The sequence below is a fragment of the Hevea brasiliensis genome, chromosome 3, assembly GCF_030052815.1.
Source record: "Hevea brasiliensis isolate MT/VB/25A 57/8 chromosome 3, ASM3005281v1, whole genome shotgun sequence".
In the NCBI taxonomy this organism is placed as follows: domain Eukaryota; kingdom Viridiplantae; phylum Streptophyta; class Magnoliopsida; order Malpighiales; family Euphorbiaceae; genus Hevea; species Hevea brasiliensis.
In genome coordinates, this window is record NC_079495.1 from 42,559,445 (window position 1) to 42,572,246 (window position 12,802).

Sequence of the window (12,802 nt, forward strand, 5' to 3'; positions counted from 1 at the left end):
GGAGAAGGAATATCAAATTGGAAGTGTATGTGCTTTGTGCAGGTTGTATATTGAAGGCAGTACCTAAATTAGGCCATAAGTGCCAAACTATGAACCCAATTGGTATGAGGCCAATGGGGGGTGAAACTAGACACCAAATAGGCCAACTTTCATGCAGAAATGTTGCCAAAATTCTGCCTAGAAACTAACCTTAAAAATGACCAAATCCGGATTAGCAACCTTGCAACCCAGATTTTTGACCATATGAATAGTAGTCCTTGGGATGACCATAACTCACTCAAAACAGGTCCAATTGACCTGAAATTTTTACCATGGTTAGTTTAGACATAGATATACAATTCTTATGAAGACACAAAAGCCCAGAAATGTCCAGAACCAAGACAAATGGCTTGCACAAGTTCGGGTACAAAAACTGCCGAACCAAAAGTGACCTAAAATTGACCAAATTTTTCACTAAAAGTTCAATCTATCCAGCTTTAGTAAATTGACCATATCTTGGTCTATACAACTCAGAATGACCTGAAATTTTTCCCCACGTGCAATAAGACATAGAGCTACAATTTTGCTTCTTTGACCAGAAGCTAAAAACCAAGAGAAATAGGATTTTAAGTTAGACCAATCTAGCATACAAAAATTAAGAATTTGACATTTTACATACAATGATTTTTGAAGCATTTTGGCAATGAATGCCAACTTGTAAAAATGGTAAATTGCACTATATTGGCAGCATATTGAGATATAAATTTGAACATATTGATGCTAGAAACAACTTATCCATATTACCTAAAAAAGGTCGACATATGCATTGACTTGTGAATTATATAATAGTTAGTAAACTCCAAAAATTGAAGAATTAAACAATTAATTTATAATGTGCCCTAGTTTGCCTAGTTGAGTAGTATGGATAGGTTGGCATGCCAATAGGTTTCTGACAGCTGTTCTGTAAATGGCTTCATGCCATACTGTGTTTTTACGGCTTATTATGCCACACTGTGACTTTAATAGCCTACGGCTATACATATTGTGTATTTATTCTTGGCTTGGGGATTACAGAGTTTGCCAAGTTAGCGGAAGCTGCACTGAAGGTTGAAAAAGTTAGAATGAATGAGCAGAACAGAAGGGATAGACAGCATAAAAGAGGTCAGGGTCAGACCGGTACATCTTCTGCCCCTAGTAAGAAATTCAGAGGTTCAGCTACTCAGAGTTTTAGTAGAGCACCAAGTCAGGGTCAGTCATAGAGGCCCAAATCTTAGTTTGCACCAAGGAGAGTCCAGTCCACCCCTTGAATGGCTAGCTCTCTAGGAACAGGGTACAGGGGACCAGCCCCAACAGTATCTGTTGCTTGCCCACATTGCCAAAAATGGCATAAGAGTGAATGTTGGAGGATGATTGGTGCTTGTTTACGGTGTGGATCTACAGACCACCTAGTCCAAGATTGTCCACGAAGAACTGCTACATCCACTCCGGTATCAACTGATAGGCCTGCCCCTACAACTCCAAGGGGTAGAAGGCCGGGTAAGGCTGAGGCAGCCGGTACTTCACAAAAACCTATTTCAGAGTCTGTGGAGATAGCAGAAGGCAGAAAACCAGCCAAAGCCAATGCTATAAAGGCACAGGAGGAACTGGATGCTCCAGATGTCATCAAGGGTACGTTCCTCCTTTATAATACTTCTGTGCATGCATTAGTGGATCCTGGATCTACTCATTCATATATTTGTATCAAGCTACCCGTAGAAAAGGGAATACCAGTAGAGGAAAGTGACCAAGACATCCTGGTCACAAATTCGCTAGGCCACAGTGTGGTAGTAAACAAAGTGTATAAGGGCTGTCCATTGAAGATTCAAGGGAAAGAGTTCTTAGTAGACTTAATCGAACTGCCTTTCCATGAGTTTGATGTGATTTTGGGAATGGACTGGTTATCCTCTCATCAGGCAATAGTAGATTGTAAATTGAAGAGAATCTCTCTGAAAATTGCTGAGAACGAAGAAATAATAGTAGTGGGTGAAAGGACAGATTTCTTGTCCAATGTCATCTCAGCTACAGTTGCAAGGAGATGGTTGAGAAAAGGGTGTGAAGCCTATCTGGCACAAGTGGTTGACACTAGGCAGGGTAAACTTGACTTGTCTGACATACCCACAGTAAGGGATTTCTCTAAGGTGTTTCTTGAGGAATTGCCTAGTTTGCCACTAGAAAGGGAAGTTGAATTTGCTATTGAGATTATGCCAGGTACAGCTCCCATTTCAATTGCTCCGTATAAGATGGCACCTGCTGAATTGAAAGAGTTAAAAATCCAACTGTAAGAATTACTAGACAAGGGGTTCATACGCCCCAGTGTGTCACCTTGGGGAGCTCCGGTACTGTTTGTAAAGAAGAAAGATGGGACACTGAGGTTATGTGTTGACTACTGCGATTAAACAGTATGATGAAGAACAAGTATCCGTTGCCTAGAATTGACGATCTATTTGATCAGTTGAAGGGAGCCGGTGTGTTTTCTAAGATTGATCTCAGATCAGGGTATCATCAGCTAAGGGTTAAGGATGCAGATGTGCCTAAAACTGCATTTAGAACCCGGTATGGGCATTATGAATTCCTAGTGATGCCATTTGGGTTAACAAACGCTCCAGCAGCATTCATGGACCTTATGAACCGTATCTTCCATCCATACTTAGATCGGTACGTAGTGGTCTTCATTGATGACATCCTGGTGTATTCCAAGGATAAAGCAGAACATGATGAGCATTTGAGAATTGTTCTGCAGACTTTAAAAGAGAAGAAATTATATGCTAAATTGTCCATGTGTGAGTTTTGGTTGAATGAGATTGCATTCCTTAGACATGTAGTATCAGCTGAAGGGATTAGAGTGGATCCCAAGAAGATTGAAGCAGTGATGGAATGGAAGCCTCCCAGAAATACAACTGAGATCAGAAGTTTCTTGGGGTTAGCTGGATATTATAGAAGATTTGTAAAGGGATTTTCCCTGATAGCTGCTTCAATGACCAAATTATTACACAAGAATATGAAATTTGACTGGAATGACAAGTGTCAAGCCAGTTTTGAGAGGCTGAAGGCTATGTTGACAGAGGCATCAGTGTTAACACAGCCAATGTCCAGAAAAGACTTTGTAGTCTACAGTGATGCCTCACATAATGGGTTAGGGTGTGTGCTCATGCAAGAAGGGAAAGTGGTCACATATGCTTCCAGGCAGTTAAGGCCACATGAAAAGAATTACCCTACTCATGATTTAGAGTTAGCAGCAATTATCTTCGCATTGAAGATATGGAGGCATTACTTATATGGAGAAAAATGCTACATATACACAGACCATAAGAGTCTGAAGTATCTGCCAACCCAGAAGGAACTTAATTTGAGACAGAGGCGATGGATTGAATTCCTGAAAGATTATGATTGTGTGATTGACTACCACCATGGGAAGGCAAATGTAGTCACTGATGCTTTAAGTAGAAAATCTATTGTAGCATTAAGATGTCTGAATGCCCAACTGTCCTTGACTCATGATGGAGTTATTTTGGCAGAGTTACAAGTGAAGCCGAATCTATTACAATAGATACAGGATGGGCAGAAGACAGATGGGAAATTAATGGCTGTTATGGGCAAAATCACTGAGGGGAAGGAAACTGAATATGAAGTGCAAGAAAATGGGTGCCTGTACTATAAAGAAAGAGTATGTGTACCAGATGATAAAGAGTTGAAAACCAGTATTCTGAAATAAGCACATAATAGTGTGTATGTTATGCACCCAGGAAGCACAAAATTGTAACATGACCTGAAACTCCGATACAGGTGGCCAGGTATGAATAAGGGCATAGTTGACTATGTAACTAGATGCTTGACATGTCAGCAAGTCAAAGCAGAACATCAAGTTCCATTAGGTTTGTTACAGCCCATAAACATACCTGAATGGAAATGGGATCGAGTCACTGTGGACTTTGTCACTGGTCTACCTCTCACTCAGAAGAAGCATGATGCAATATGGGTGATTATGGATAGGTTGACCAAATCAGGACATTTTCTGCCAGTTAGGACTGACTACTCACTGGAAAAGCTAGCAGAATTGTACATCAGTTAGATAGTTAGACTACATGGAATTCCACTTTCCATTATATCTGATAGAGACTCGAGGTTTACATCTAGATTTTGGAAGAAATTACAAGAATCCTTGGGCACACAACTCCATTTTAGTACGACTTTTCATCCTCAGACGGATGGACAGTCAGAAAGAATAATCCAGGTAAATTTTGAAACTCATTGAGTTATTGTAAACAATAATTGAACTGATAATGATAATAATAACCAAACATATGTGATAGGTCCTCGAGGATATGCAGAGAAGTTGTGTTATTGAGTTTGAGGGAAGTTGGGACAGATACCTTCCACTGGCAGAATTTGCATACAATAATAGCTATCAAGCTAGCATACAAATGGCACCCTATGAAGCACTGTATGGGAGAAAATGCAGAACACCTGTATGTTGGACTGAGTTGGGTGAAGATAAGCTAGTGGGGCTAGACCTGATAAAACAGACAGAGGAAAAGGTGAAACTGATAAAGGCCAATTTGAAAGTTGCCTAAGACCGACAGAAATCTTATGCTGACTTGAAAAGGAAGGACATTGAGTATGAAGTTGGCGAGAAAGTATTTCTCAGAGTATCACCGTGGAAGAAAGTGTTGAGATTCGGGAAAAAGGGAAAATTAAGCCCTAGGTTTATTGGCCCATATGAAGTTATTGAATGTGTGGGACTAGTAGCCTACAGATTAGCCTTACCACCTGAGCTGGACAAGATACATAATGTGTTCCATGTCTCGATGCTCAGAAGATACAGATCAGATCCTTCACATGTCATCTCAGCAGAAGAAATTGCGGTACAACCTGACCTGACATATGAAGAAGAACCAATTAAAATCTTGGCACGAGAGGTAAAAGAGCTCAGAAATAAGACAATTCCACTAGTGAAAATCCTATGGAGACACCAAAACACGGAAGAGGCAACATGGGAGAGCAAGGAGACAATGAGACAACAGTTCCCTCAGCTCTTCACATCAGGTAAATTTCGAGGACGAAATTTTTATTTAGAGGGGAAGAGTTGTAACATCCTCCCTATACGTGTTCTCAGACGTTGCTGCTCCAGTGGTCAAATAATGATCCAGCAAAGTCGGGATGTCCGAACTACACTTCGGTGATGGTGAACAGACATATAATGATGAAATAAATAAAAAGAAAATACAAGAAAAATCAAACAAAAATGAAAGAGAGAAAATGAAGCTAAGTTAAACGAGCCGGCACCGCAGCGATGGGTGACCGCACTAGGAAGGCTGTTGCCGACCCCAGGACCGCGGGGAACCCTCTGAATCTAATTTTGAGACATAAATAAAGGTTTATTGAAATGTAATTGACACTAGAAATATCAAAGAAAAATGAAAAATCAAGAAACAGACAAAAATCGGTGTTACCGAAAAATCGAGAATATAACCCGAAGTGGGGTATTTTGGTCATTTGACACCTAGTGTTGCCTTTTGACCTCAATCTCCATTAAAAATAAATGATATTACACTTTATAAATGTCATGAAAAATTAAATGGTGATACATTATGTAAATAGTGAAAGAATTGAGCTAAAGGTGCAAATAATGAAAGTTTAACTAATTAAACAATTAATTTAGAGTTAGTGCTCCACTAACTCAAGCCTTGGGACATTTATCTAAGCCATTAGTGGGCAGAAACCACTTCATCTTCAACCTTCCACAAACCAGCTGAATTTCCACCATGGAAGAACTCCATTGTTGCACCTTGCTCTACCTCCATGCAAGCATGTTCTAGCCATCCTTTCCACTTCTTTCCTTCATTAAAGCTTGCATACTCACCTTAGGGAAGATATTGGCAATAAGAAAAGCAAGATTTGGTGAAGTTTTGATAAGCTTCAAAAGCGGTAAGTGTCCAAAACCTCTCCCTTTCTTTAGTAAACCTTATGTTTAGGTTGAGGTGAGTTTTTTGGTGAAGTGAAATGAAAGAAATAGTGAGAAATGGACTTGTCCATTTTTGGCAGCCATGAACCTTTGTTGAGCTTGAGTTATTTTTACTTCTAATGAATGGAAATGAAGGTTGATTAATTCAAATGAAAGTTGTAGTAAGTTTGTATCTAAGTATGTGCATGTAGTGTTTGAATTAAGGGTGTTAATGGAACCTTGATGCCTTGAGCAAACTGCCATGTTTGGCAGCCCCTAATAGCATGAATTTGTGTGTGAACATGTAGTTATTAATGAAATATGCTAATGTTAAATTGTGGGCAGCAAGTGTAAGTGATATTGAAGTATGATTATGTTGAAGTGTATGTGTAATATTGACATTGAGATATGTTGAATTTTGGTGGAAGTGAATGTTGAACTTAATAGTGAATTGTGTGCATTGAGCACTTGAATATTCTGCCCAAAATTGTTGCTGGAATTGTGTACAATATATATATGGAAGTGTTATTGATTGAATATTGAAGTAATGAGGAGGAGAAGGAATATCAAATTGGAAGTGTATGTGCTTTGTGCAGGTTGTGTATTGAAGGCAGTACCTAAATTAAGCCATAAGTGCCAAACAATGAACCCAATTGGTATGAGGCCAATGGGGGGTGAAACTAGACACCAAATAGGCCAACTTTCATGCAGAAATGTTGCCAAAATTCTGCCTAGAAACTGACCTTAAAAACTGACCTTAAAAATGACCAAAAGTGACCTAAAATTGACCAAATTTTGCACTAAAGGTACAATCTGTCCAGCTTTAGTAAATTGACCATATCTTGGTCTATACAACTCAGAATGACCTGAAATTTTGCCCCACGTGCAATAAGACATAGAGCTACAATTTTGCTTCTTTGACCAGAGGCTAAAAGCCAAGAGAAATAGAATTTTAAGCTAGACCAAACTAGCATACAAAAATTAAGAATTTGACATTTTACATACAATGATGCTTGAAGCATTTTGGCAATGAATGCCAACTTGTAAAAATGGTAAATTGTACTATATTGGCAGCATATTGAGATATAAATTGTGACATATTGATGCTAGAAACAACTTATCCATATTACTTAAAAAAGGTCAACATATGCATTGACTTGTGAATTATATAATAGTTAGTAAACTCAAAAAATTGAAGAAATAAACAATTAATTTATAATGTGCCCTAGTTTGCCTAGTTGAGTAGTATGGATAGGTTGGCATGCCAATAGGATTCTGACAGCTGTTCTGTAAATGGCTTCATGCCATACTGTGTTTTTACGGCTTATTATGCTGCACTGTGACTTTAATAGCCTACGGATATACATATTGTGTATTTATTATTGGCTTATCGCCAGATTGACTATATGGCTTCTTAGCCACACTATTTGCACGCCGGGAGACACTTTGTGACCGATGGTGTGACGGCCCGAGGTACTAGGTACCCAGTGCCAGTATATCCGTTTATCCACCGTCAAGATATAGGCTACACGGGCAGTAATTCAAGTACTATTAAATTCAAATATATAAATCCAGTCTACTGACATACAGCACCACCAAAAATTCGTAAACACTTTATTTACTTTATTTTAGTGTATATTTCTCTATATTTGGCACCACTAAGCAAAATTGCTTAGCGCGTTGCTTTTGTAACGCGTAGGTATTGGAGACACAGCTGGGGAGCCCAGTAGACGTACGACCGTGTGAGACATCAGATCTGCACAGGAGTCCAGAGTCATCTGCACTGCATTGCATACATGGTAGGACTTAGGATATCTTGTATTTTGTACTTTTGTTGTAATTTTTAAAATTCGGCATTGTATTTTGTAATATTATGAAAGCCCTAAAGTTTGTAATATCTTGTACATATTAAATAATATGGAGATTTTCTGGATATATTTAAATTATTATGGACTGTATTATGGAACTGTTTAATGACTGTAAAAGTCTATTGACTTTACTGAGAAATAGAGACTGTGATATATTTGAGATTTTGATATTATCATATTAAACTGTTTTCAACAGGTTTGGAAGGATAGTTTGTCTGAAATACAAATGGCACTTTGCCAAATTTTTATTACCATTTTTAAAACACTGATTTTATTAAAGTGTGAAAATAGAACCAGTATGCTATGAATAGCACATAAAGACTTCTTAAAATCAAATTGGGTTTAGAAAATGTGATAATCACATACTAAGTGCTCCGGCACGCCGTGTAGCACGCCTTGCTCGGCTACACTGTAAACGGGTGAGGGGTGTTACAATACCAACCAAAACTCTCTCCCTCTCTATTCTCCATTGATGCTCTCGCTTCTCTCTGAAATTTCCTTATAAACACACCATAAAATCACTTGTTGATTTCACAAAAATTGCTCTTTGCAACTAGAACAAGCCTAAGGCAGCAAAAAAAAGAGGAGAAAGATTTTTCTTCAGGCTTGGGTTGGCACACACAAAGGTTAGTGCCATATCTCTTCCTTTTCTCTTTAAAATTGATGTTAGGAGTATGATATGAGTTAGAAAATTTAAAGAATTGAAAGAATATGTTGAGGAAGTGAAAGCTATAAATTTCGGCAGCCATGAGGAACTTTGAGAAACTTATGATTTTGATGGAATTAAATTTGATTAGTAATGCTCTTGATGAGTTGTATATGGTAGAAGTTAAATTATAAGGTCTTATGCATGAATTGAGGTATTGAAAATTAGGGTTTTGAGCTATAATAGGGTTTGGCCATATTGATGGTAAATTGAAGTTCTAGTGGTTAATTAGTGACCATTTGGCTATGTTTAATTAGGAAATGAAGTGATTTGTGCATGGGAATTGAGGTTAGGTATGCTATCCAGTGTGCACTGTAGGTCTGGATGTGAGTCCAGCATGTTTGGGCAGCTATAACTTGAGTTGTGTACGTTAAATTAGTGCAAGGCCAATTGACCATGAAATTAGACACATAATGGCACAACTTTGATGAAGTAACCTTGTCTAGAAAAAAAAATTAGGATGCCTTAAAAATTAACCAAATCCGGTTAACACACATTCTGCCTGGGCAAAAAGACCAAATGAACATTGCTCATTCATTTGGTCATAACTCACTGTAGAAATGTCCAATTGACCTGAAATTTATATCAATGGAAAGCTTAGACAATTTAGGACAACTTTCATGAAGGACACAACTCCAAAATTTGACCAGAACTTAATGAAATTGCCCACTAAACTCAGGACACCAAAACTGCCAGAATGGATTCTGCCCCAAAATTCTGGGTACTGCCTTATCCGGCCAGTTATGGTATTTAGGCCATAACATGAGCTACAAAACTCCAATTGGAGTGATTCAAAAAGGAAATTAAAGAAGACACATAAAGGAACAACTTTTATGAAGACAGATTTGTCAAATTTTTACTGTAACAAGGTCCAATGAAACAGTGAATTTGGACCTCAAATTCTGAAAATTTGAAATAAATCCTAGGAGGCTAGGAATTGAGTTTGGCAATCAATGCCAACAAAAATAAAATGCAAAATGTGGTATTTTGGTGAACTTAGGCTCCAAAAATTTTTTATAAATCAAAAAGTCAACCTTTGAATGGAAATGGTCAAGTGAATAGTAACTTCTAGGACATAAGTAAAAGATTAGTTGGAACTTGTTGATAAATAGAGTTTTGGGATTTTAGTCTATCATAGTTGTTAAAGAGCTAGAATTTTCTCTAGAAATGTGATATTATGAGCTAGAAGCTCTATATTGAATTAGAAGTGTGTTAATTATTAAATTATTTTAATTATAGAATGAGTTTAGAATTAATTATTAAATTATTTTAATTAAAGAATGAGTTTAGAATCATAGTTGAGAGGATTAGACTTTAAAATATATTTGTGAAGGATGTTAAAAGGAAAGAATATTTGAAAATGGAGTGATTAGTGACATTAACTAATGTAAAGAATTAGACTGCCTTAAGTGTGCATTCTGGACCCTTTGAGTCTAGTGTGCTCTTGGGGTTATAACTCAAGCTAGGTAAATCCAATTGATGCAAAACCAATTGGGGGTTAAACTAACTACAAAATGCAACAACTTTGATGAAGGAACCTATCCCAGAAAACCAACCTAAGTGGCCCTAAAAATTGACCTAATCCGGGTGACCAATATGCTGTCCCTGAAAAATGATAAAATGAACAGTGTTTATTCATTTGGTCATAACTCTGTGTAAAAAGGTCCAATTGACTTGAATTTTATACCGATAAAAAGCTGAGACATAGCCCTACAAATTTTATGAGGAAAACAAACCCAAATTTTGACTATAACATGTCCAAAAACTCACTTGCAGTCAGTGTACAAAATTGCTAATATCCAAAAGTTGCCTAGAAATTCTGGGTAAAGACAATCCGACCAGTTATGGTGAAATAGCCATAACTTGAGCTAGAAAGCTCCAAATGGAGTGATTCAAAAAGTAAAATGTAACTAGACACAATAAAGAACAACTTTGATTGAGAACACTTAACCAAATTTTCACTGTAGAATAGCCTAATTGAACAGTGAACTCTAACACCCAAAACTGAAATTTTTTATTTATTCTCCATTGATTAGAAGCAATGATTGGCAATTAATGCTAACACTTTTGGGAATCAAAATGTGGTAAATCTACATGATTAAAACTCATGTAACTATTATATATGAGAAAGTCAATATTTTGACTTAAATGACCAAATGAATAGTAACCTCACATGTTAAGTATAAATATTCAAGAAATATGTAACATCCTCACTTTAGCTAGTCCGTACAGTCTACTGTTCCAGTGACCAATGTCGGTTCAGACAGGTAGAATGTTTGATATTATAAGTAGACTAGAGTGAGGAGTTATAAAAAAACTAAATAATGCTCATAAAAATTAAGGAAAAATTTTAGAAACCAAATACACTAAGGTTATACGAGCCGAAACCACAGGGATGAGTAACCCGAAGGGGAAGTGACGGTGAAGGCCGTTAGCAACCCTAGACCCGGGGGAAAAATTATAAAATAATTTTTGGGACTCCAAAGAAGGGTCATTGAGATTCTTTTGGCATTAGAATGCCAAGGAAATACTTAGAAAATTTTTTCTATCGGTACACACAATTTTGGCTCGTTAAGCCAAACGGAGGGCATTTTAGTCATTTCATCTTCAGAGATGATTTTTGGCCAACTTTTCCAGTTAAATAAATAATTTATATAACATAAAATATGAATAAATATTTTTAAAAATTTAATTGAAATTAAATAGACAAGAAAAGGAGAGAAAATGAAAGAAAATGGAATTATGACATCATAATGATGTCATTAAAATTCTCCCAACCAATCCAATGTTGACACATGGCATAAGCTTATTTAAAAGAGACTAAATGGGCTGAAAAATGAAAAAAAAATCAGAACTCTCTCCCTCATCTTCTTCTTGCCGTCACCATTCCTCCATAGCCAACCTTGAGCAAGCTTTTCAAAGCTTGATTTCCCTAACTTTTACCCAACAAAACCTTATATTCCCAATGCAAAAAAGTGTTCTTGCATCTTGGTGAGTCTTTTGGGAGCAAAAAGAAAGGAAAAAGAAGAACCCTAGCAAATGGGAAATCTCACTCCATTAGAGGTTTGTGACCTAACCTTGGTTTTCACTTTAAATTCATGTTTAAGGACTATGAATGAGTGCAAATGACAAAGAAATTGATGAAATACCATTTTTATGCCATCTCTAAATTTCGGCAGCCTTGGTTGGGGTATGATTGTGATGAGTTTTATGGAGTTAAAATGGTAGTATGGCTGCCCTCAATGTGCATCTCTTGAGTGGAGTGATGAAATGCAATGATAATGCATGGTTTGTGATGTTTGAGTTAGGGTTTGGGATGAAAAAATGAGACTTTGGTCATGTGATGATGAAAGTAAATTTTAATGGTCAATTAGTGACCATTTGATTTTTTTTGAATAAAAAATGAAGTAAATTGTGTAGTGGGATTTGAGTTTGGTGTGCCTACCCTTGGTGACCTGCAGGACTGGACATGAGTCCAGTAGGTTTCAGTAGCAATAACTAGAATTGTAGAGGTTCAATTAGTGCAAGACCAATTGTACAGGAAACTAGACATATAATGGCACAACTTTGGTGAAGAAACCATGCCCAGAAAACCAAACCAAGTTTACCAAAAAATTGCTCTAATCTGGGTGACCTGCATTCTGCCTGGGCAAAATGACCAAATGAATAGTGTTTAGACATTTGGCTATAACTCAGTATAGGAAGGTCCAATTGACCTGAAAGTTTGCCAACAATAAGCTGAGATATAGACCAACAACTTTCATGAAGAAACCTAACCCAAATTATGACCATAACATATTCAAAAAGTGACCTGAAGTCACTGCTCCTAATACTGTAGATTTGGTCAGTCTAGAAATTCTGAAAAAATCATAATTCAACCAGTTGTGGTTTTTAGGTCATAACTTGAGCTACAAAACTCCAAATGGAGTGATTCAAAACATGAAATGCAACTAGACAAAATAAGGAACAACTTTCATGTTGATCATTTTGCCAAATTCCCACTGCAAAAATGACTAATGGAACAGTAAACCCAAAGCTTGAAAACTGAAAATTTTGTCCAATTAACATTAAGCTTAGAAGTGGTATTGGCAACCAATACCAACAATTTTAAAATGAAAAATGTGGTATGTTGATGATATTTAAACCAATATACCTATTGTCAATGCAAAAGTCAATATTTTAGTTGACTAATAAAATGAATAGTAGCCATAAAATTTCAATTTCAAAGAATTACATAAATTAAAAGTGTTAAATGCCCTAGTAGGCCTA